The sequence below is a fragment of the Charadrius vociferus genome, unplaced genomic scaffold (genome assembly GCF_000708025.1).
Source record: "Charadrius vociferus isolate BGI_N301 unplaced genomic scaffold, ASM70802v2 scaffold325, whole genome shotgun sequence".
Taxonomy (NCBI): domain Eukaryota; kingdom Metazoa; phylum Chordata; class Aves; order Charadriiformes; family Charadriidae; genus Charadrius; species Charadrius vociferus.
This window is the reverse complement of record NW_009648526.1, coordinates 290,942-318,185: the sequence shown is the minus strand read 5'-3', so window position 1 is coordinate 318,185 and position 27,244 is coordinate 290,942.

Genomic DNA, 27,244 nt, shown 5'->3' with positions numbered 1-27,244 from the left:
TTTCTGGACAGTCACACTATTGAACCATCTACAGAAGTGTTAGAGTGGTATAATAAGAGTACTGGTGAACATAATGGAGAAATTTTATGGCAGTTTGTGGCTAAGGGAGGAAAGAAAGCCAGGAGACACATATTCTAGTCTTGGTGGAATAATATTTACTTGAATTTTTTACTAAGCTCATAGAGTGTCTTTCTTGCAAGGAATGAAGTAGAAAGCTCCTAGGGATGTACGTGGTGGGTGTCTGCAATATAAAGCAAGCAGCTACAGAGAGAAACATTTCGGATCTCAAGAGAGAAGAATGCTCTTACTGTCAGCAGTTCCATACTGTGAAGACCATGTAGTAATTCACCAAAGGAGATACATTCTTAAACACTTCCCTGAATAGAAATTAAATCATTAAATTAAAGCCTAAAGATCCAATCCTATCTTTGGTAGATGTAACAGCAGAAAGCTGAGTACTACTTACAGACCTAAATTGTTGTATTGACTTCAGTGGGACTCTTTGGGAGATTTAACTCTAACTTTGGTATAAAAAAAATTGCAGGACTGGACTCCAAGCATGCTAGAGGGGCAGAATGAAGAGATTATAATTGTTGTTGGTCCCCTGTTATTCTGGTGTCATCCACAATGGCATGTAGGAAAGGGGGAGGGTTTGGAGAAATCTTGGAAATAGAAAAATAATTTAAAAGAATGTATTACAGATCTTTGTCTTCAGTATTATCTATGTAATTAAAAAAAAAAAAAAGAGGATGGTGCATTCACTTTTTTTTTTTTTTTTAATATAAGTAAATTATTTTAGGAGAAAAAACCCACATTTTTTAGTATGAAATAAAAGCCTTGTACAGGATGATGGAAAAAGCTACAGAATTAGCATGAAGGCTCACAGAGAAATGAGTCTGTACCGTTTTTTTCTTCCTTCCTCTCCCTCTTTTGTACACCTGGCTGATGAAAAAGGTTGCTTTTACTCTGCATGAACTGAAGGTTTTAAGGATGTTAATTAAAACTAGTGTTTTGATGCTATTGTACAGGCTACTTAATCAATTAGCTGTATTTGCAAAGCACTTCTAAGGACTAATTACTGCCAAATAATAAGTGGGCTTCTTTTATTAACTCTCAGAAATGGAGGAGAGTAGCCTTGTGTCAGAGCTCAGCAGGCAGCTTCTGATCCTTACTCATCTGATTCAACAAGAGCAACCAGGTCAGAGTCCTGGCACAGCAGCAGGTTTTGTGTAAAGCAGGGTAGTTACACGCATAGTAGCTGTTAGGCTTTGAGTTTGCAGGTGTGCTTTTTTTGTCTGTGTGGACTTGGGGTTTGGGTAGGTTAGATGAGACAGAACGTTCGTGTTCCTGGGAGCGTGTAGTTCAGATACTTAAGCCTGTGGTCAGTCCTGTGTCTGATCTGCTGCAGGATCAGCACTCCATGCTAGTGAGGCGGTGGAGCAACACTCACATGCTGGTACTGTTGCCCAAGTGGGCAAACAGGAGGATTCCGAAGAGGCTCAGAGTAAGTACACCATTCCCCACTCAACACTGCTGTTCACCACCTGTAGTGGTGACAGACCACAAGAAACAGGTTTAGGAGACTCCACTTACGCTCCATTTTCCTTTCTGGGAAAGGACAATAGAGTTCCACAGTGCATTAAATGCAAACTGATGGACATTGGAGAAGGAGGTATTCTTCATTCAGGTGCCAATATCAACACCACATGATGTCCGTCATGAATGATTTCTGGACAGTCACACTATTGAACCATCTACAGAAGTGTTAGAGTGGTATAATAAGAGTACTGGTGAACATAATGGAGAAATTTTATGGCAGTTTGTGGCTAAGGGAGGAAAGAAAGCCAGGAGACACATATTCTAGTCTTGGTTGAATAATATTTACTTGAATTTTTTACTAAGCTCATAGAGTGTCTTTCTTGCAAGGAATGAAGTAGAAAGCTCCTAGGGATGTACGTGGTGGGTGTCTGCAATATAAAGCAAGCAGCTACAGAGAGAAACATTTCGGATCTCAAGAGAGAAGAATGCTCTTACTGTCAGCAGTTCCATACTGTGAAGACCATGTAGTAATTCACCAAAGGAGATACATTCTTAAACACTTCCCTGAATAGAAATTAAATCATTAAATTAAAGCCTAAAGATCCAATCCTATCTTTGGTAGATGTAACAGCAGAAAGCTGAGTACTACTTACAGACCTAAATTGTTGTATTGACTTCAGTGGGACTCTTTGGGAGATTTAACTCTAACTTTGGTATAAAAAAAATTGCAGGACTGGACTCCAAGCATGCTAGAGGGGCAGAATGAAGAGATTATAATTGTTGTTGGTCCCCTGTTATTCTGGTGTCATCCACAATGGCATGTAGGAAAGGGGGAGGGTTTGGAGAAATCTTGGAAATAGAAAAATAATTTAAAAGAATGTATTACAGATCTTTGTCTTCAGTATTATCTATGTAATTAAAAAAAAAAAAAAGAGGATGGTGCATTCACTTCTATGGTAAAATACAATTTCCTTACATGCATAAGTAAGTTTGTGTTTATAGCTCAGGTTTTTAATGTTACCATGCAATTTCTTTGCTTTTGTGAGAGTTAGCAGGAAGATTAACATCTCTTAGATCCATCTATGGTGCTTGTTAGCCTATTACCTCTTTTGGGGCATAAAGGAATAAAAGCATAAAAGAACATGGAATAACGTACCTTGTGGTGGAAATTAAGTTCGTGTGTTTACGTGTTGATACAAGGTTACTGAAGAATTGTTCTAATTAATAGGGAAAATCTCTTACAGATGGGTAGTGGACTAGTTGCTGTGATCTATTAAATCCCTTTGCACTATTCCAGCCGCATGAAAGAGCAAGTAACTTTCCAGAAACACTTGGGGATATCTTTTGAATGCTTGTTTTTTTCCTATCCCCTAGACCGTTGTGGTCTTCAACTCAGTAAGTGCACACCGTTATCCCCAGATATCTGGCAGGCATACTAAAGTTTTAGGCAGCAGTAATTTTGAGCAACCGTGACCCTTCTTTAAGTTTACCTTATGGTGTCATTTTAGCAAATCATACTCAGATATGAAAACTGAACAATATACTTCTGGAAACTTCTAATTTCAGTAATTCTACTGTTTCATGTACGAAAGTGTTACTTAGTCCAGGTCTAGAACCCCCTGTTCTACTCATTAATAGTATGCCTGGGGGTGCTGCCTTCTACATGAATATGAACTCAGTTTCTGTGAATGGATGTTGTGCATGTTAGGCAATTATCACTCAGCAAAAAAATGGTAACTTGAAAAGCTGGTGTTTCTGAGATTGCAGTCTGCCTGGCTAAGCATAAATCCACTACTTGTTTCATCTAATTGTCCTCTTGAAGAACCACAGATTCCTGTTTTCATTAAATCCATGCATGCCAGATTTCAGCCTAAAACACACTTTTACACACAGGTTACAAAGCCTTGGAGACGTACTCCCATTGAGTACAGCAGCGTGAATTGTGCTCATCTTGGATTTAAGTACTGCTATTTATAAAAGTATTGGTACTAAATGCATTCTTCCTTTAAGACAGATGTGACGCAAAAGTAGATGAATGGATCAGAGAGGATGTAAAGAGAGAATCAGTCTTGCAGGCTTATGAAAGGCTGGATACGAGGAAATGCACAAGAAACCCTTGTATTGAAACTCAAGTCGGTTCTTCCCATCTCATATGAAGTTTAAGAGCCCATAAAAACAAGGCTGATATTTGATCGCCTTTTGAATCAGTTTGCTTTGTGATGGTATCATCCAATAGCTTTGCTGATTAGCATTTTAAAATCCTCATTCAGTGTCTTGCCTTTGACCTACGTATTAATAAAGATTTTATACTGCCCTTGGAAAATGAGTATTTAGAACTCTCTTTGTTTCTTTGGAGGGAGACAGAGGTTTTATACATTTTTAAGTGCCAGTCATCTTCTTTTGTCCCTCTCTTTTTTTTTTTTCTCTTTTTTTTTTCTTATGATGATAATAACCATGGTGATTTCTGACAGATATGTTCACAGGAGTTTTTCTTTTCACTTTCTAACTAGAAAAATGAAGCTATTACCTTAGAGTAGAAAAGGGATCTTCCCATGAATGCCGTTGACTAGAGTTCAAACAGTAAAAACATTCTAAAGACCCAATTATTTTAAATGGAAAAAAAAAAGGATATGTTGATTTCCACATTATGCTTGTAACAGACATCATTGTAGAAGGTATCTCAACTGAGCATTATCCAGTGGAAAAATATTTGTCAGCTTTTGCAACTTATTTCATGCTTTTGACCATCCTCAGGGATGTTCTGTCATGTCTAACATTTGAATTCTCTCCCATTTGTTTGAACAAGTGTCCCTCCTTGAAATTTATTCAGTTAGTTTTTTAATATGGCAATAGTGAAGAGAAAAATAATTATAAAATGTCAGGGGATAATGTGATAGGAACGGTATCTGAAATTGCTCTTTAACATATTGACTTTAAAACCAGCATCAACTTGACTAACAAGTAAATACAGAGTGGATGAGATAAAAAAAAATAAAATGCTTTGAATATTCAGTATAGCTCTCTCTGCAGTCCATATGGTTAGCGTTTGCTGTCACTGTTTGAGTTCAAATGCAATGAATACGTAAAGAAGCCCAATGGCAAAGACTTATCCTGAGATCAGATAAGTAAAGAGAGGATAGTTGGTAACAATTAGCTTATATCTAATCATAAGGCATTTTATTCAGGAAAGGCAGGGAAAAAAATCCAGACACTTGGTTCTCATAAACTTCAAATGGCGTACGTTTCCAAAAGATACAGAACTTTGCACTTCACTTTCATAGTACAGCAGTCAAACTTTGATTTGTGCTCAGAGAAAATTCATTCATTGATAGCAGCCAGTGCTTACTATTAGATACCACAGAATAACCAGGGCTATCTCCTATTGCAAAGATCTGTAAGCAAACCCATTGGGGTCTGATTGAAAAAAAAAGTTTATTTTCCTGCTCTAATGCAGTACTCTTGAGGATAGCACATAGTTGATTGTTTCTGTCTGCGAATATAAGGATTTTTATTATTATTTAGAATTACAATTCCCTATTTTCTTTGGTTTCTTTCTTCACAAAGTAGGTTGATAAGAAACATGAAACTTTTGATTCTGATTTCCCCTTCATAGAAAGCCAAAGATCTACCTTGGGAAGAGATGAATTAATTGTTTACATCATCAACTTGGTTTCTCATAACCTTGTCTTTAATAAAACCAGATTCTCAGCTACCATAGGTAAGAAAACTGGCACTGTCCTGCCATTCAAAGCCCAGTTGAATTCACTTTATCTGCTTCTAATGGTTTCTAAGGTTTTATTGAAAATGTAAACTTACAAATGGTTGTTATTTTTGTTCCAACCTAACTAGCAGCATTAATAGCAGAGCCTCATTTGTATGATCATGTGGTTACTGGCAATCTGCATCTTGGAAAACTTGGACTCTGAACAGCCCTAATTAACAGCAAAATGGAGCTGGAAATTAATTGGCATCAAACTAGGTGCAGAATAGAACTGTCTTGCAGTCTGGTTCCTGACTCACAAATCTGTATGCAGAGCAAATATTTCTTTCTTACCTAGATTAGAATAAGATTTCCACCTGCAGCGTGGATTTTTCCTTTATTTTTTAGAACTTTTTACTAACATTTGATATTTAGTAACCTTTAAGCATAGCCAATAACGTTTTATATATTTGATTAAACAGTATTTGATAGATATAAGAGGAAAACTGGCTGGGAACTATTTGATCTTTTTTATTTCTTTAAGTTCTGTTTGGTGTTTATTTCTTTCCTGAACATATGTTAACGTTAACTTCAAGGCACGGAAAGAAGCTGGAAATAGTGCGATATAATAGTGATGAAGTTCAGACCAAAAAACTGTGATGATTTTAGCTATTGATTATTTATCTAAAGGCGGTGAAGATTAATCTTTATTGTTTACTGAGGCCAAAGATTTATCACGGAAGTGGTGTTAATTGGCTCAAACAATTTTCTTGGGACACCTAGGATCTTACTTTCTAACAAACTAACACTTCAGAGGCCTGGAAATCTGTGGTTTGGCGTCCGACTATTTGAAGTATAATTTCCACAGGCTTGGTTTGCAGCATTTAGATTGTGTTGTGGTCTAATGTCAGGCACTCGAATGCTTGCAGATGAAAGAGCAAGGGTCTGAGGTTTAGGTGTTACTTTGAGCCAGTGATCGTGAAATCTAAATTGTTTTATGTTTGCTGGCATTTGGCATTTTTCAGCTCCATCCATTCCCCAGTCATTTTGGTTGCTTACTGTCACTTCTAAAGTAACCCATTAACCCTGTGCTCTCCACTGCAAAAATGTATAGCTAGGAGACTGGCATAATTTCATTCAGAAGCAGTTTTAATAAAACTCCTAAAGTGCAACGTTTCTTTTCTGCTTCATATAAAACCCTGATACTTTTGGGTTTCTTTATATAAGCACAATTTGAAATTTAGTAGGAAATGAAACTATTGGGAAATTAGTTATAAAGATGGCAGTCTAATACAATCTTGTTTTAAAATTTATATTATTCCCAGTGATTAAGCGGAGTTTTAGCATTGCCTGGAGTGTTTCATTCATGGGGAATGATTGAGGAAGTAATTACAGTGAGCTACCTCTTTGACAATGTCTGCCAACACTAGGATTGTGCTACTGGATTAACATTACATTTACATCCCAGAAATTATTACCATTTTAGAAGAAAAAAGCTATAGATTGTAGGGAGGAAATACTACAAGCCAATCCACGTTTAGTATAATTTTATCAATGTTAAAAAAACCCCACAAACATTTAAGTATAGTTATAAGAAATATCTCAATGTATTATCTCAATATATATTAGTATCTCATATAGAGAGCTTCAACAGAGCTATTAGCTATAGCACAGTTCCGCCTGTCATAAGAAAGAAGCTGCTAGTCTGAAGATTATTTTTAAGATGTTTCTCTCTTTTTTTTTTTTTTTTTTTTTTTTAGTCCATCTCATCATCATTAGAAAGCACAAATCCCTTGTAGAGTCTGCTTTTGGGCAGAAGAAGGGAGAAAGGGAGTCAAGGTTATTGGAAACTAAAAGAAGCAAAAAATCCTGTAACTTTATCTTCCTCTGCTCACCCGAACACTGTGAGATACCCGCTTTTCTTTTTTATCAGAGGCAGAGCTAGTACTGATGCCAGTAAGACTCAGCAGTAATCACCCTGAATTTGAATGCAGGGGTTATTCGGGGCCTGAGAGCACAGGGGCTTAGCAGAGGAATTGGTGTTCCCCTGCCAGGTTGGTTTGCTGCAGCCACACGCTTGCTGAAGAAACACATATGACTTCACTCATTTATTTAAAATAAGCAAGCAGGTTTGGATGTAATTCTTGCTTTTACATCGGCAATGTCCAACCTTAGCTGTATGTGGGCAAAATGGATATCTAAAAGAAAGAAAAAACCCTCTGGGATGTTGAAACGTCCAGATTTGTTGTGACTCATGAAATCATCCCTTCCCTCAGCACAAGAACTCTGCTCTCTTGCTGCATAAATGCTGGATACAGCCAGGCACCATAATGCAACAGTGGGCTATTAAGTAAGGCACTTCTAAAAAGGTCATTTTTTCCCAAATCACTGTGCTTTCACCATGGAGAAAATTAATTATAATAAATACAGTGGCCATAAATTTGTTTTTATAACCCTTTGTCTTCAATCTAGAATAAATTAGTCATCATCATAACAGGCTATTACACTGAGATTTATGGTCTAACTTTATCCCCAGTGTTATTTCAGTGTTACACCAGGAGTGGCTGTGATCTAAGCATCTATCCCGTGAGTTACAGAAGGTGGGGAGCCGCCTTCTTCCTTTCCATTATTAATCGTGCTGTATTGCCTCCACCTAGAGAAAATCTGTCTTTTCACTGTGGTTGCTCTTATTCTTTCAGCATTCTTTCCACTGTGCTTGTGAACTTTTCCACTATGCCTTGTCATTTTGCCTTTAAGGTGAAGGCCCTATGATAAAAATTTCATATCCCTGAGCTTTCTCTACAAAGTAGTTCAGAAGTAGAAGTATGAGGTGCACTGTTGGACCATACATAGTTGAATTCTTCCTACCTGTCACCTGAAAGAATGCCAGTAGACTCAGTATTTCAGTGCTTGTTTGACAGAAGTCTTTGTCCCCTTTTCTTGTATCAACAAAGCTTTTTACTGATCTTGGAGAACAGGAGGCAGAAGAAAGATGACCTTCTAACCTGCCTGAAAGCAAACTGCTTCGGACCACTCGGGATTACAGGTGTTTAGCTCTCTATGTTTAGCTCTTTTTGTGACTCAGCACCTTGCAGACATAAGTCTTTCTACACACATGCCCAGGAAAGTAATGAGTGGTTCAGATAGTGGCAAGTAAGACAATTTTTTTCAAAATGGGTCATCCTGTCTAGCTCTGCTATCCTTAGTGAGGAAGAGGATTTACTTTATATTTCCACTGCTTCCTTTTAAGTGCATCTGGTTAGAAAGCAGTATTTCCTGCGAACATTTTCAAGAAGGATTGTTTTCTTTCATTGTTTTATGTTTTTTAAAAAATCCATTTTCTTAAACCAAGTATTTTTTTTTAATTGGGAGATTTCTTACAAGACAAAGTTATAATACAGATTTTCTTGTCCATAAAGAGGTTTGAATGGAAACATGCTATTATCTCTGCTTCTGAAGTATCTCCTTTAATCTGGCTTGGTATACACCTGAAGAGCAAAACAGATGATAGGACAAAATTGCATTTGTACTTTTATTATCAATTATATAATGCTAGCTGTCAATTTTGAACAATGTAAAAGAGCTTACGGCAATCTATCTCTAACAGCCCTAAGAAAGAGAAATTTGGTAGTTAAGAATACTGGGTGAAACTCTGTTCTATAACAATAGTATGACCACTTTGAAGTCATTACAGTGAACTGCAGGAAAATTATTCCCTTTTCGATTTCATAATCTGGGTGTTACAGTAAGTGTGGATATTACAGAACCATCTTAAATAGTTATTTTTTGCTAATATTCAGATTTTCTGTATAAATCTCTTATCAGCAAAGAATCAGTAGTGCTAAACATCCTTTTAATAATTAATGTGTGATTACACCAAAGCAAAAACTTTATAGATAGGCTTGTTTATTCTAATTTTATGGAAATACTAAGATGGTTTATTTTTTCCTTCCTTCAAAAACATGTGAAGGAGTAGGAAGATTTTTGTTTCATAACCTATTTAGCCCAGCCTACACTACATGCCCCAATCAGCTCTAGCTGAGCATTTTGCTTAATGCTTTTACTCTTCTTTCATGATTTTTCTGGGACCTTTGCCACTATGTTGATTAATACGTCAAACCAAATGTTGTGAGTGAGACTTCTGCTACCTGGAGTGTGAGACACACTGGCACAAGTTGCAGAAATGAACTTTAAAGTTCAGGTTGTTATTAGATTTTTTTTGTGGAAGTGAAATAGCAAGATGTGATGGTGGGAGAGACTAATTTGATCAAATCATCCTTCAAACAGTGCTGGGCAAAAAGCAGACCCACAGATGAGAGCTACTGCTAATATGAATGTTAAGCCTGTCACTGTAAGACACACAGAAGAACATCCAATGAAAAGAAGACCCTAATGTACATGACTGGAGTTAAGGTCTTTTAATTAAATTTAAAGATTTTCTTCCTCTTGGGAAAGGATGTAATTAGCTATTTTCTGACAACTATTTGACCTGCAGATGCTTGCATCAGCAGACAGGGGAGTGCGCTGAGAAGTACTAGTAGGTTATAATTATGAGATTTGGGGAACCATTAATTATTTATGTGACATCTTGTTTTCTAACTGTTGGGATAATAAGAGAGTAAACAAGTATCAGCATCTTATGTAATAATAAAGATGTGTTTTAAATTGGTGGTCAGAATCTAGGGCTGGCTTGAAGAAAGCAGCTGCCACATGTTCAGCCCACTGATACTGTCCTTGCAACTGGTACCAACTGCACTCCAAATTAGAAAGCAGCCAATATAAATATTATGAAGTAATGTAGCAAAGATACGTCTGCACTAACCTTAAGGGGACCCTAATTAAAGGAATATAGCCAGTGCATAAACCTTTATGGCCCTTCTAACTTCAGTCAAGTTAAATCAGATGTAATTTTGGTCCTTGAGCTTTGGGCACCGAAGTCACATTCTAATCCTGTCTAGTTTAGCAAGTAAGCCTGTTACATCATTTCGAATTGGCATTCAATACACTACATGGTAATCTCTTCAGTCTCTCTGTGCTGTAGAGGCCACAGCTAGTGATGTAAGCAGGTGCCAAGAGCTAGACCCCCAATTGGTGCATATACCATAAAGCCATCAGGGAACAGAATGGAGCTAAATAGGTGGAAAAACTAGATACATGTCCCTCAGCACAACAGGACAGGGTGTCCTCTTTTTTATGAATCACAGATTTGCTACCAAACCCATTAATTTGTACATATCTTCATTTGTATCCCGTCTTAGTAGGCATTAGTAGCCGTTTGGCTCCCAAACATAACTGCCAGGCTCATATATTCATCCAGTGCAGAGAGGAAAAATCCCAAAGTTATTCTGAATTGTTCTTGCAGGAACTGCTGTACAGCAGTGGAAAGCAGTATAAAGATTTTGCTCTATAGAAAGAAAAAGTGTGTTTAATCATCTCTGAACTACTCACTTTAGAGACACAAGAAAATACAGTACACTCGGAGAATGCCAAAAGGACATGTATTCCAAAGCAGGATATCTTCCAAGAAATCAGATGATTAATACAGCAGAGGTTGCTGTTGATTCCTGTGTATGTTGGAAGTACTTTGAAATGAGCTAGACTTAAGCAGGTATGCTAATGGTTTTATTCTAAGTGCTTGAACTAGGAGGTGGTTTGTTTACTGAATAAATTTGCAGCTACTGTTATTTTAATCCTGAAAAATTGGTTTGGAAAAAGCACCTGGCCCTTCTAACTTGCAGATATGAAATGTGAAGAAGCAATTACAGACACCTTCTCCTTTCAGCAGGGCTAATGGAAAAGTGAAGCCTCTTTTTGGAAGGCTTCTGAAGACAGAAGCTTTGCAAGACATATTTGCTATCTTGTTTTGTTCTCAAATGCCTGGGTAAGGGTATTAGAAGTCTCCTCATCTGCATTCCCAATCTGGTGAGAGGTTTTAAGCTTTCACAATTAAAGTGTCTCTTCATAAAAATAAAATAAAAAAAAAACCCAAATAAACAAACAAACAAAAAAAAAGAAAAAAAAGTAGCTACAAAAGTAGCTACCTTCAATGTCAAGTATAAAACTGAAGCAAAGGTACAGCTCTGAAGCTGTGCTGATAGACAACTGCTTAACTGTTAGAGACACACTGCTTCAAGAGGGAGCTGAGAAGTCTCCTGCCACTTTGGCCAGTTTTTGCACAACTGCTGTCTGTTATATCTGCTTCTTGATGGGATCAGTAACTAGCTGCCAGTGGAAAAAAATCAGAGTTTTTCAAGGCTTTTACCTTCCTCCCACCATTGCCTGTCCGCAACTTCAGATTTGTATAGAGAAGCCATCTGATGGCTGTACTGTTCTACAACAGTGAGAATGTTACAGGCAACTGAAACAGTAGTATTCGAATCAAGTAGTGAAAACACATCTATGGAGTTTTATAAGCAAACAAATTACTCAAGATATGCTTTTTGTCCAAATACAGATTACTGTAAAACACACATGTATGCAGTTAAGGGACTGTTTCAATCTCTGCCTAAAGGCTCAGATCGGCACATATTATCTGTGTATGGACATAAGCTCCATTTAATTTGATCAAGAGCTGTGAAACAGATAACTTTTTAGTTAGTTGACTTAGTTTTTATGCGTTTGTACTACAGCAATTTTACAGTGTCTGTAAACTGAGGCTAAAGGAATAGGAAGACTAGTAGATGCAGTTATCTTAGCACTATTGGCTTCTCTATGGCCAGATAGAGAACAAACCCAAAAATTAATGAGTCTTTTCTAGGGGTTGAGAATAATATATATTCTTGCAAAAGTGCTAAAGGATGTAGTACGAATAAGACCCTAATCTAAATTTGGCAGTTATATTAGAACTGTAAAACATTTAAAATATTACCTATATGTAATGTTCAAATGGTTTTTGACTCTTTCAAGTTAGCTTTTCATAGATAATCAAATGTGTAGTTTTCATTCACACAAATGCAACCACAAGGAAATTCTGAACTGAAGGTCATGAACATTTGGTAAAAAGGCATTTTAAATGAATATTATTTTTTTCAAATATTCAGAACATGCATTTTGTCCTGGTTTCCATAAGTCATTTCCATAATCAATAAAGGACAAATTCTGAAACGTTGTGTTCAAATGTAGAACTTGAAACCACAAGTTTGTTAATTACATGTTCTCTGTTAGATAACCTTGCAACCCTGGAAATCTCTTATTTTCATATTTCAACAATATGTGGTGAAAACTGGCACACCTTCATGACCCACCATTTGAATGAATACTGATCTCTTGGGACCCTACAACCGCTGTAGTAGCCGAGGTGTTTCTAAATCGGCTGAGTCTAGATGGTTATTGATCACTGTATCTACCTCCTGATTTCTCAGGCATACATTCATGCCTGCGTCATATACACATCTAATTTCATTTTTAGCCTGCACACACTGCAGGCTTGCTTCCTAGAACCAGTCTTACAGCTCTCTGAATTTGCTACTTGCTTAAACGTATTTGTCAAACTTGTTTAATAAGAGCTGCCAAAGTTCTATCTTCTAATTTATCTCTTGAAGAGATCGTATCACAGAAGGACATTGAACAGAAACAAAGGAATCTTTTAGTGATTTGTTTTTAAAATCGGTTCCAGGATTGTGGAAAATAAAAAGCTACTGATCTCGGACCATTGCCATCAGAATTCTGAGTTTGAACCAAATTGTTAGGAGACACCCTTGCCAAACTTTGCTGATCTTGCTTTTAAATTTGGTATAGCCTCTGTGGCTTGAAGATGTACCCTTTTTGCAAGGTAACAGCTGTCCTTCCGGCAGTTGCTTGTTTTCACCATGGAAATGCCAACCTTTAGCTCTGACAGTGAGTAAACTAAGCATTATGTGAGCACTAAGGGTCTAATTTTCTAGCCTCATTCTTGACTAGCATGCCTGACTAGCAATATAACCAAGCTCAAGAATGGGAATTCTTCCACCCTGCTCTCTGAAGATTCCTTGAGAGAGGAGATTTTTTTATCCAGCAGACCATATGCATCCACAGAGGAGCCCTGTGAATGGTGTGCTGAAAGGATAAAAGAACCACAAGATCTTCTTTAGGCTGCAATAAGGGTAATACAAACAAGAGAAGGTAATAATGTCCCTTCCAGGTACCAACCCTCCCCCACAGTTATATGGTTGTGGGAAAGGCTGGACTCCTCAATACACAGATTTAATTTTCTAATCTGGCTGCATCAGGAAGCGAGCCATCTTAGCATTTTTTTTGTGATCAGAGAGGTACTGGAACAGGTTCCACTTTGCAATCGCTATCTTTTTTTGACTGTAAGGTCTTTGGTGAGAATATTTGCAAAGCAACAATAAAAATTAAAATGCACTCTAGTACTCTGTACTCACCATTAACTTCTGAAATATTGTTATGCATTAATTTTAACAGTTACTTTACAAAATCATTTACCAAAATCTTGGATGCCAGAAAATGATAAAATGTTGTTGAAGTTATACTAGAGCTTCCCACAGATTGGTTCTTGATGTGGAACAGCCTACTTCACTCTCTTCCTGATACAGCATCCACCCACAGTGCTTTTCTTCCAAAGGGAACAAACAGCTGGAAAACACACTAATGTTATTCTGTTTAAAATTCAAGTTAAATTTAACCAGTTGCCTGTGCTCTCAGACAGCTTCAGATCGAGAAAAATAAGGTTACAGTAGAGGACTGATGCTGAGTCTGAGGAGAAATTTCAAAAGAAAAGTAGTGTTTATTTTTTAAGTGAGTATTTGTAGTAGCCTTCTAATTTTCCCTCTCAAATAATGCCTAGCAGCTGCTGGTACAACAGTAATAAACATATACGTCAACTATTTTGTTGATATACTTTAAAATGCTTTACAGTTAGTGACACACTGTTATTCAGAAAACAGAGCCATAAAGAAGATAAGTGATTTATTTAAAACCTCACTTCGTATCTTAAATATCATTGGCCTCTTCATTGCTATGCCCTTATTGACCACAACCACTTCTGTTCAAACTGCACAATTTTGGTTTAAGCAAAATTCCATGCTGTATAGGGTCTGCCAGCATATACACACTGCAGCACCTGTGACTTTGATGTTTAAGGTCAAGAAAGGCCCTCTGTCTCTTGTAATTCTTCATCAGGACAGTAAAACTATGGGGGATGCACGAAAAGCCAAGTAGACTGTGTATTTTACACCTGATGTCTGCTCTAGAAAAGGTCTGTGTATCAGCCTCATTTTAGGGCAATGTCTCCTCTTTTTCAGAGCTAGTGGTGCAATGTGTGTACTAAACAGTGTGGGAAGTTTGTGGGTAGGTGGGTTTTTTTCTCTACTTATCAGTCAGCACATTTGCCAGAGAATTTGCCTTGACTGCAGAAGGCCTAAGAAAACAGAATGAATCTGAGCAATTCTCCAGCTGCCCTGAAGAGGATACTACACCTGGTGATCCTTAGAAGCCCTGTCAGTTAGTAGATGTATCTGTTAGGAGATGCGCTCCGGCCAGAAAACCCCCAAAAAGCCAAAGTAGAGAATCAGAATGAAGACAGAATACAGAAGTATATCTAACTTCATTGTTTGGGGGGGGAGGAAGAAAAAACAAACAAATTGTTGCAATATTTAAACCAGAAGATCCCTATAATGACAAATGACAACCTTGTAGCCTGCAAAATCTGCTAATAAAGTGTCTGCTGTGGTTTTTATTAAAACTAAACTTATGATCCATGATTACCTAACCATTAAAAGTAAGTGGGGGCTATACTGGATATCTGTGTCAGATGATATTTCAGTGCTGCCCGGACTGAGAAAATTACGCATCACATTTGATTTTTGATGCCTCCCTTCTCTGAAGATTAGCTCCCTAAGGAGTTTACACGCATTTAGAAAGATTCCTTCCTCCCTCCCTTTGTGTCCTCTTTCTCCTCAGTAATTACACTGTAAGCTTGCTTTAAATTTGATTTGTAGACCTTTCAAAATGGCTTATGTAGAATAGCTGTGCCGTAGTGAGACTGACCCCAAAGCAGAGTTACATCAGCTGAAACAAAGTTTAAAAGGCACATTCAACTGAGATAGTAGTTGGCACGTTAGAGTTTCTTTTTGATTGATGTATGATAAATTTTTGTTGTCAAGAAAATTGTTTACACCATTTGACTAATGGGATGGATGGTCTGTTTAGGAGAGAAAATAGACACATATGGCGATAGAAAAAAAGCTCTTATTTTGTTGGATGACTGCCCACATACCAACAAAATGCTGTGTATGTCTTTAGTTCCAGCCTCAACTGGCTTCCTCTGTAGTCAACAAGAGTTGAAATCGGTGAAAGTGCTTATGGCAAGAATGGAGCACTACTCATTGAGACCAACAAACCACATGGGTATTGTGCACTTTGCCTTTATTCCTGCTCTTAGAGCGGGGTGAAGTAAGGTTAATATATGTTCTGTTAATTCATGCATGGCTCCACACCAGTTGATTTGTTTTTAGAGGGCTACTGCTTTTTCTGCTGTTAGCAAATATCCCATTAGCAAAAAAGTTCAGAGCTGACCTTCAGATGATAAGGTGGCAAACGTAAAACCAAATCCCTCTTCCACCAATGTACGAAAAAGTGTCATATTAAGTACTAATTGCGTAATACGAAAGCACTTGCAAGTAGTAGGATGGGTAGATTTTCTAGATAGCTCAGTGGTTTACTGGCCTGCTTAATATAACAAAAGTATGGAAGAATGACTTTTTTTTTCCTCCCTGAATCAGGAAAGGCATCAGAAATCAGTAACTTCTATTACCTGGCTCAGTGGCAGTGCCACCCCTTAGCTGATTTCAGCCCTCCTTTAGCAGGGCAAACAGGAGACTGGAGACTCGCCGATACAGTTATGTTCTGCTGCAGACTTTTATTTGCTGAGACCTGAGATGGATTGAGAATGACTCCCTCCACAGGTCACTTAACAACACGGTAACAATTTTCAGCTGGAGGTAGCCTGAGTAACTCTGAGCAAGTAGCTTGGAGGCGAAAGTATCTGCCTGCATTGTCTTACACCCTTAAACCATTCAGATTTGTTCTCCAATTTCTGTATACCAGTGATCCAAATTACAGAGCAAAAGGTTTTGTGAATAATATGCAAAGTACAGCCAGGATTCTTTTAAAAATCTAACAGTCAATAAAGTATTCATGCTCTCTGGAATGAAGTTGGGCCTCTATATATCATTGATCCTTTATTAATGATTTCATTTTAAATACTGCTATCCTGAGTCACAAAGGAAGCATTTTCCATTTTCCATTGCTCTTCTGTTAAATATCCAGAGGAAGAATTTTCTGCTTACAGAAAAAGTAATTTCACAGATGACCACAATTGCTGAGGGCCAGATTCAGAAAATGATAATCTTCCCCCTTTCTCCCAAAGTTCCTGTCCTTGTTCATTAGCCATACACAGCAAGAGATGAAGCAAGCTGTATGAAACATTGTAATTGGGTGTCTCCCACTGATGCCACATTAATATGTCATTAGACTAACATCTTTTACTGACACACAGATATGGTTTTCAGAACAGATCTGGAAAGCTGAGAAGCTGGATACTGTATTTTAAAAGACTAAAATGATTTATACATTTCTTATTTGAAAATGTCTTAGTTTGCCGGGTGCCTTAAAATCTGGCTGAGACCCTACCATATTATCACATCACTATAGAGAGCAGGTTGCCAAAAATACAGGTGGAGCACTGGGGCACAATGGTGGTAGTGCTAGTTGGAAGTCCAAGCAAAAATAGTGCAAAGACCTCATACTTTCAGCTCTGAGACCAGCTACCCTATATTCCCTGCAAGTTGGCTGTCCACAACGTAACTGCAGCATGGGCTGCATGTGTATGGGCATTACTTTCTTTACTATCAGAGAAATTTACCTTTCTCCTTAAAGTCATCAGGCAACATGGGCTCCTACGTGAAGACATAACCCACCTTGTGTTAGTCCGTTTGAAACCTTCCTACCAGTCTGATGAAAAAGAGCTAAAATTTATGAACTGTGACTATGTTAGACTTCTTTCTAGCATGGGAATACTTGCTTTAAGTCTTACGTTAGTCAGAAATGGTCTCAGAGCAGGCAGTTTGAGGTTGCTCCTTTCTCACAAACAAAGCTCAATGGGAAAAGTGAGGTAGATTTTTATTGGTTTTTGGGTTTTTTTATAGATGACTGGCAGATGGAGAACCTCTTTTCAAGTGAACTTGGAGCATGGACACTGCCTTGGCGAGAAGAAAGAAAAAAGAAGGAACTGCAAAGAAATTTTGAAGAGCCCTGTGCTCCTGAAGGGCTCCCTGCCCTTCCTTTTAGCAGCACACAAGGTGAGTTCTGTTTAAATGATTTTGGCATATCTTTATGCTGAAGACCTATGTGTTGCTAAGCAACATTTAGCAGTGTATAAGCACATGGAAGTTGCCTTTGGTACTTCACATAGCTGTGTCTGCTCTCATCCCAGATTCTGTTAGTAAGATGAAAGGTCCTTCTATAAGTTGATACAGGATCAAGGTGTATGCTGAGAATGGTGCAGGGATCAGAAGCTGAGCTCTTTCAAAGCTAAATGGGCCACAGCAAAGACTACAAGCTAAACTAAACGTAGGACTCAACTGAAAAACCATGCAAGTGTTCTCTCTCCTTTAAGCTATGAACTGTCTTCTCTTTTGCAACTGTGGCACTGTTTACTTTCATTTTCTGTGACAATAAGAATAAAAATCTATTTAAATTGTTTAAGGGAGTGAATTGCACGTTCAAAAGAAATATTTTTTGTGAAGAGTAGCATAGGCTTGTTATAACAAGTTAATTGGGTGAACAGAAACAGATTGAGAAAACAGGTAAAAGCTATGCCAATCATGAAATTTTATCCAGAGACCTGCAGCCTGAAAACATTAATGTAATTTTAAATTTCTGTTACAGATTGTTGTGAAGTATAAAGAGAATAAAGAGACTATTAGGAGAGGAGTTGTTGTATAATGTAGTTGATCTTGCTATATTTTGTCCTTTGATGCAGTGCCTGTATGATCAGATAGGATAGTCTGGGGCTTCTTGTAGTAGCAGGAACAAGCCTATTCTAGACAGGTCTTAGAAAGTCCAGACCATAGAGTGCCAAGTTTACCTTCCCGTTTCTGAGTGGCAGGAGATGCTCTGTGAAGGCAAGATGCCAGCCGCATTTGAGAACAAGCAGAGAGTCTGCATTGGCTTCTGTTATGCTGTGACATCCTTAAAGTTAAGGACCATTTCAGCTGTGACACCTTTGTATTTCCTTCAGCCTTTTCCTTTCACTGGTAGCAGAAAGGTGAGAAGAACCCGAGTGCTCTCAAGCCAACTATATAGCAATAATTTGGGGTTCTCAGAAATCGAAATCACTAAATCTAGCTTTAGGCTTGATAGCAACACAAGGAAGGTTCTGGGAAATACTTTAGGCAGCTGTAATTCAAAGAAATCCTAAGATACTCTGTATTATATATATAGCACTGTAATGGCCCTTTGTAGTCTTAGGGAGCAGGGGAGTACAAGGATTATAGAAAGTCTGCCTCCTAATTATGGCATGGGGTCATTTAAGAATGAAAAATAATCTAAATAATGTAGCTGTTTAGAATTTGTCAATAGAAAAAGCAGTTAGTAAAACTTTTTTCCTGTTTTATATGATAATATATACGTTACCTACTATTTGGATATGAGAACTTAATAGGGGGTATAATTACATATTTATTTGTATGGATTCATTTCTGTGGTCAAGATGAAAAGCCAAAAAAAAATCCGATTTTTCTTTAATTTCAAACTCTTACTATGGCAGAAGATAACTGTGTCCGTACAATGTTAAAATGGGAAATATTTTTATGTAACATTATTCAAGCTGATTCCAAAAAGAAAATTTGCCATTCCAGAGACAAAAGTATACAGTATGTATTGTCTATCAGAGAATTATCAAATATGTAAATTCCAGATGGATGTTTGGCCTGAACTTAGATCAGCTGCATGCATCAAGATTCATTCATTATAAACTAATTGAGGAACAATTAATTGGTGTTCAAGGCATTAATTTATTTTTGTTGTTGTTTAAATTCAGCTATTTCTGTATATAGCATAATACATAAGAGGCAATGATCATTGCTTCTTAACTTTTTGTGCAAATAAATTACAAAATTAATTGCTGGTTGCACTGAAATTAAGGAGATGTCAGTGTTTCAATTACAAACCTTTATTTTGGAAGGTTTATAAATCAGTTATAAAAGTTCTCTCCAAACACAAGAAATTAATTAGCAGACATTGTCTTAGCTGACAAGCATGTTTGTTTACATCTTTAATGATCTCAGGAGTCTCAATCATTTAACATTTTCTAAGTGCTTTGAGATCCTTGAAGGATGGACTCAATAAAGTGCAAAGTATTATTAATATTCTCTTAAATTCATTGATGTTAACAATATGTATGCCATGAGGGCTATTTCAGCCAATTGTGTGTGCTAGATCCTACCGTGTACCTATTAGGAAATGTCTCATGGTAATTATTAAAGGTTCAGTTGAGATCTGGTGATCACTTATTTTGACAAGTAGCAGAATTGGCAAGCATCATTTTAAGGAAAAAGATGAACCATTGCCTCCTTGGAGGACATAAGGATGGGAAGAAAGGATTTCTGTTATACGTACCATAAATTTTGAAAGCCTGGTTAAAAACGTATTGATATAAAGATATCTATCTATCTTTATAGATAGGTAACTTTATGGATAGCTAGGAGATAAATATATGCATACATACACAGATGGAGACAACACACACACATATACAAATAGTGTCCATCATTTAGACTTGGATTCAAACCACTTAAGGACGTGCCAGTTTCATATCACAATTAAGCTGTTGAACAGGGCTGTTTACTCCCTTTTTCCTCTCCTGTGCCTTCAACTCTGTTCCTAGACGCACTGTCAGCCTTGGTCTGAGTTTGCCACGGTCATTCTTGCTGTGGTATGAGCTGGTTCAGGGAGCTAAAGATGACAGGAAGCAGTTCATTTTTTGGAGAGCAGGATTCATTTTCCACAGGTTTAGCGACCTGAACCAGCCCGCTGTGCAGGCAGAAAAGTACTGGAGCAGTCAGATGAACAGAAGAGGTGTGAAAGTAGATTAGTTTAGTTCTAATGTCAGATTTTACTATGGGTTGGGACTAGTCCCTCTGTATTTGATGGTGGGAGCCAGACCTTTCCAAAAAGTAGGCAGGTCTCAGGCTGGTTGCAAGGCTCTTTTTTCATTGACTGTAGAGAATGAATAAGGTGAAAACCCTTTGTTAACATAGCCTTCTCCACTTAGTGCCCAAAGTTAGATCATTTTAATCCGGGATAAACCAATTCTTGCTTAAATGAAAAGTATGTATTTTCCTTGGGTTTTTTAGGATTTAAGTTAAAGAGGAATATAGCCATTTCTCTTGGGCTTTAAACCCCAAAATAACATTTAAAATGTTCAAGTTTTCTTTGAAAGCTATTTAAACATCTGAATAAAAGAAAGAAGATGTGTTGTTATTTAGAGTTCCTTGGAGAAACTCCAAGCTTTAATTGCACTTCACTTTCATTTCAGTAAGAATGAATTTGAATGAAAGTGTCTCTGTCCTGTGGTGCTCTTTCATTCCCCATCTTAGTTCCTGTAAAAACAGTGCAGTGGCGCAGCCAAACCCAGCCAGGCGCCCTCCTGCTGTTGATTTAGACATCTCTTTTGGCTCCTAGCTGATTTTCTCTTGTTTTGAGAATAAATTAAAAGCACGTTTGAAAGTAGCAATGTCAATTTTCCTAATTATCTGAGACGTGGTGACTATAAATACCACACTACCTATGAAACAAATATATTCAAGAAAGTTCAGTGGATGATACCCAGATAAATTGACTTTTTACAGGGAATCCAATAGCTCTCTCTGAGATTTTCAGGCCAGATAATGTGTCCACACTGGATGCAACATGGTTCTTCTGCGTATGTTGGACCTACTGTTTGTGTACATGCACAGAAGTATGACCTCGTTTCCTAAGAACTTGCTGAACATGTTCTCTGGAGTCCCTCTGTGGATCAGCTAGCCCTCTGATATCTCCAGATGCCACAGCAACAAAAAAAACAACCAACCAACCAAACAAAAAAACCAAAAACCCCGATAACTTTCTTTTACCTTTCAGAAATCATGAGTTGAAAGATAAAACAGTTCTGGAGGAACCCAGGCCTGTTTATCTTTTATGTGGCTAATGAGAGGAGAATTCTTTCTCTGTGTTACGTGTAACCACGCTTGCCGAGATCTATGGCAGTGCACTTAAAACAGTTTCCATGGTAAAGCTAATGGCTGAGTTTATCTTAATTTATGCAACACTGGTTTGCTGAGCTCTATGTGAGTTTTCATATAGTGTCAGTTCTTCATCAGCTGAGTAAGGAGGGCTTGATGTTCCTTGATGCTGTCCTTTTATTCTCAGGCCTGTTACTACCAGTTTTCCTCTTCTGTGCTACAAAAGTATAGCAGATTTTCTACTATTTTCAATGTCTTCTCACATATGAGGTTTGTGAAATACAGCTGATATTTTTATGTGCAGATATTCCCATTAACATCTGCTATTTTTCTAGTTTTAAACTAAACATACATTAGAATTTCCTCTGGTAAGACAGTCGTGTTTGAGGAATGTTACTGGGATGCTGCATATTTAAGACTTACTACTTTTTTTTTTGTTTTACTTTTGCTTACTGTTTCAGACTTTGGGGGACAGATTGTTCAACCATTGCATAATCTTAGTAAAGTTAACAACTATGTTCATGAAAGTAAGAATGGAAGGACTGGACTGTAAGTTGGATTGCTATAATGATGAGCCTTGTTGTTTAGTATATACAGGCCACTAAAACTGTGGGCTAAATTTAAACAGACGTTAGGAACTGTGGCAACAGACTCTGAAGTCAGAATTTGTAAATTATGTTATACTGGATCCTAAATGTATGTAAAAACCGCAAAGCAGGGGAAAATTGGACATACCTGTATCTGCCATTTTAACTTATATAAAGAAAAGAAAGAAGGGTTTATACCTTGAAAACAGTGAGGTTCTCTTCTGAAATTAGTTCATAGCCCAAATTATACTACGTTTGGATGTCACACACTTAAAGCACTTTAAAAGTTTTAAAATCAGATAAAGAACCTGATAAAAAAATCCATACTGGAAACTTTTGGCTTTCTCAGAAGCATAATCTTTTCTGTATCACTGATAAAATCATAAACAATATATTCTATTTGCCTAAATTTAAAAGAGTGTGGTATGATAAGTTATTGTTAAAGCTACAGGTAGTACACATCCTTACTGACAGCAACCTTTACAGTTAACAAAACAGAAATGGTACAATTCTTGTATCTGTTTTCCTATGTTCTGTACAAGTACATTGAGAAATCTTACATCATTCTGCCTACTGGTAAGATGTTGTAGACCTACATGTTTATATGAGTAGTAAAGGAATTCAGGGAATATTTCCCATTTCTTTTTAGGGCAGTGTAAATCATAGAATCATAGAATGGTTAGAGTTGGAAGGGACCTTAAAGATCATCTAGTTCCAACTCCCCTGCCATGGGCAGGGATACCTCCTACTAGACCAGGTTGCTCAAAGCCCCAGCCAAGCTGGCCTTGAACCCCCCCGGGATGGGGCATCCACAGCTTCTCTGGGTAACCTATTCCTGTGTCTCACACCCTCAGAGTAAAGAATTTCTTCCTAATATCTAATCTAAATCTACTCTCTTTCAGTTTAAAACCATTACTGCTTGCCCTATCACTACACTCCCTGATCACGAGTCCCTCCCTATCTTTCCTGTAGGCCCCCTTTAGGTACTGGAAGGGGCTATAAGGTCTTCCTGGAGCCTTCTCTTCTCCAGGCTGAACAACCCTACCTCTCTCAGCCGGTCGTCATAGGAGAGGTGCTCCAGCCCTCTGATCAGCTTTGTGGCCTTTGTCTGGACTCGCTCCAACAGGTCCATGTCCTTCTTACGTTGGAGGCTCCAAAGCTGGATGCAGTACTGCAGGTGGGATCTCATGAGAGCAGAGTAAAAGGGCAGAATTACCTCCCTGCTGGCCATGCTGCTTTTGATGCAGGCCAGGATAAATGAGCATGGGGAGCTACCAAGAAATGGGGAAAGTTCCTTGGGACTTTGGAGAGGAAGGAGCAATCTATGTTCAAACAGCTAATGAGCTGTTTTTTTCCAGTGCTGGCTGGTTGGTCTGGTTAATGTTTGTGTTTTTGAGCATCTCATCTGGACACGGTCTGTTCAGAGAAGTTTTCTGCATGTTTTCATTGTGAGGAAGATGGAGGCTGTCTGAGATTTATGATTATCATATCGGCAATTTTTAGCTTTTATTTTTAGTAGTATTGCTCAAAGTATTCTCACACACATGAGGAAGTATTGATGCTATTGGACCTTAAATACTGTGTCTACAGTTTTCTGCTAACCTTGCCTAGGAAAATGAAATCTGGTATAAAGAATGGCTACAGGGATTTGGAAGCCTGCCTTATGAAAGCAAGCTGAAATCTTCTTTGTACTAGCAAAACAAAAGCTGCAAGGGCTTAGATTACTCTCCCTGACAGTCATGAAGGTTGAACGTGAAGCTTCTAATGAAATTCGATATACATGTCGTTGCACTGAGATGCTGTAAGCCTACGGACTAGCTTAGGTTTATGCAACTCTTAATTTTGCAGTTTGCTTATCACAGACTGAAAAAAAGCCCTCTAAGATGCACACACACTGTCAGATACTTTACAGAGATATTAGTGTGTTGTCAAATTACAGAATGTCTTCTGTATGCCTCACAAAATTTGAGCCCAGATATATAAAGTGTCAATGTATATAGATTAAACAGACATATTTGATTTTCATTATGCAGTTGTTTTTCCATGATTTTTTTTTCTAGTTGCTCTACTTGCTTCAAAACTAGTAATCTCATTCTTGTTCTAGCTTTCCTAAAGCTTTCGCACTGTTAAAACTTATTTCTAAATGAGACAGTTTTGCTTAAGGTTTATATAAAAGAGATTTTTTCACCCTACATAACATCTAATGTTTTCATCACCTGTAAATGAAGGAAAATCATCTTTTTGCAATATCTTAATGCAAGACTACAAAACTGTAGATGACAGTTCTTTTATAAGCTATCAATGTATTGTTCAGTTCATCTACATGCAGAGCTGGGGTAGTGGTATTCAAGAAACATATGCGTGGGCTAATTGGATTTTCCATTTTGCATTACTTCATTGTTGAGTATGTGCAGGCTTAAAAGATTCAGGGTAATAAAACTAGCATAATGCTACATGTATATGATTACCTCTGTCTTGTCAATGACTTAATCCCAGAGTTAATGTCATTTATTTTTCAGATGTTAGAATGACCCATCATCTATCAAAATGTTAAACTGACTCATACTACAATATTGATTGGCAGAACTGGAAGTATCCTTAAAGATTTTTCTTCCAGTTTGAAAATTAATGCAACAACATCTAGTTGATTCTGGGTAGTATATGGCTTTTCTGCTGTGACATGTTGTCAGAACAAGTTGTCTTTTTTGTTAAACCCCTTAGTAGCCGAACAGTAGCATTAGTTAGGACATGGGATTCTGTTGTCAGAGCACTGATTTGCCTTATTTCTCTCTCTTTACAAGTTGTTAAGATGCACAGCACATGCAGAAAAAACACTAAATATAAAAAAGAAAAATAGACTAGGAGAATTAAGGTAGACTTTGAGGTTCAGGCACTTATTTCCGCTGAAAATCAGTATCTAGGGCTTGGACACCAAAATTCAGCAGACACCTTTGAAACTGCTTTCCACCTTTTCAGTACTCCCCATTTTGAAGGTAGTGGAAGGATTGGTACTGCATATCAGCATAACAAAGAATCTTACCCAGCATTGAAAAATGGATGGGAAAGTGTCAATATGAGAATAGAGCCACTTATCCTGGGTAGCCACTACAGTAGGACAAAGAAATTGTTTTTGCCTCTAGCATTGTCTAACTAACATTAGACCTGGAGTCTAGAAACAGACTTGCAGTATTTTCTGCAGCTTTCTGTCTCGTCTCCCTATTTTCTTTTTCCTCTTTGAAGGGGAGTTGTTTACTCGTGGTATAATCATAGCTTTGTTTTACTGTGGTAAGGCTGTCAAGTAACACACCAGCAAGAGTCCAGAAAAATCCCCAAAAGGCCACCCAGAGCATTCATGCAAGTAATCAACACTGATAAATTTAGCATGAAACATTTGGCCATGTAAGCTGCAGACTGAGAACAATGGATTTCTCCAGCTATGATAGTAGGGACTAGCTGCCCCCCTATCCACTAATTATCTGGGAAAACGAGGGTTGGGGGTTGCTAGCAGGATTAATTACTTTGCAACTGCTGAAAATTATGGTGATTTTGAGAAAGTATCAGTCAAAGAAAATGTCTGTAAACGCTTCTTTGCCAAAAATAGCACAGCTGATACTTGGCCATGTTTCAAAGTTTCGAGCAAAATGTATCTACCATTTCAGTATTGCTTGAATGCTGAACAAGTTGAACTAGCAACATGAACACAATGGCAGCCTGAGGTAGGAAAAGCCCTCAGAAAACACCTGAAGATGTCAAGACATCTATTGTTTTCCCCGCATATTTTATGCATTTGGGGGAGGCAGAGGCCATGACATGGAGCTGCTCTTTTTTTCTATGCACATGTGGTAGTCTTCCACCATGCCCTGGAGATGTGCTTATATGGGGAACAGAGCCAATGGGAGATGAAGAGTGAAAATATTGCAAAGATTTGCTGCTCAGGGTAGGTTTTCTAAGGGAGATGATAACGTGGGCTCACATTCTGTTCTTTTACGTGCTGAAAATTTTGTGAGATCACGGAGAGAATAGAGATGGTACTAATGCTCTCATTTAGTATAAATTTTACTCTATCAGTTGAAGTAAAGCATAGTCATCCCATTTACTGTCTAGAATATGCAACTTCTCCAGAAGACATCTAGCTTTACTATTTCAGGGAAAGGGAAATATTGGAAACAGACTGAGAATTTTTCAGGTCTATAAGGGCCTGCTCTTTTGTGGAGGCTGCCAGCCTATAGGTCCCTCCTGTCAGCTGACAATTTCCAGGTTTTTCTCCTGGATGTGTATCATTGCACAATTATTCTAACTGTTTTGGGGAAAGATTTGTGCAAAGCATACTCAGTCCTTTGTTTTATAGATAGTTGTTATTACGAAATGAACATAGCCTCAGATACTTAGTAAAAGTATATTTTAAAAACCAATGAAACTTGAAGACAAGACTGCAAATATTCATAGCTCCCTTAGCGATGGTCTTGAAAAAATTCAACAGTATATCTTTCTATTACACTGTACAACCTTTGAGGCAGACATCTCCATCACATGCAGACCACAGTATATTAGACAGCACACTGAATTCTGCATTAATGACTTTCAAATAGTCCTCACAATTCATGATATTGCTTGAGCTGTGGGAACAGTTTTCTGTGAGGCTTACTGCCAAATCTTTCGCTTTTGTTATTCTCTTATGAAACTGTGGCAATTTAGCACAAGTCTGTACTAAAAGCTCACATTTTATATACTCAAGAAGTGCAAAAATCAATGCATGAGCAGGCAGAGAAATACTAAAATGCTTGTAGTCTGAAAGGGGGCTACCTGCAAACCCATTTCATCAGTCTGGCTAAGTACCCCAAAGTCAGGAAGCTTATCTGATCCATCTAGACTTCTTCATGATGGAAATCTCACAAAAACAAAGGATTTCTGAGACTTCATGATTTCAGCCATTCAGAAAATACCATGAGAACAACTTATGCTTCTTTCATATTGAATTTTTTGCTGTCTGCAGACAAATCAGAAAATGATAACACTCAACAGCTCTCAAAAAAGTAACCTTTTTTAAAATCCCTAACGTCTTTGGCTTGTGTCTAATGACAAAAATGAAATAATTCTGTTCCTGCTTTTGACACAGCCGACTGATCCCTGCTGAGAATGAGTGTTCACACTTGCTTGCTTCAATAAGTAAGACATGAAAAGGATGTCAGGGACCA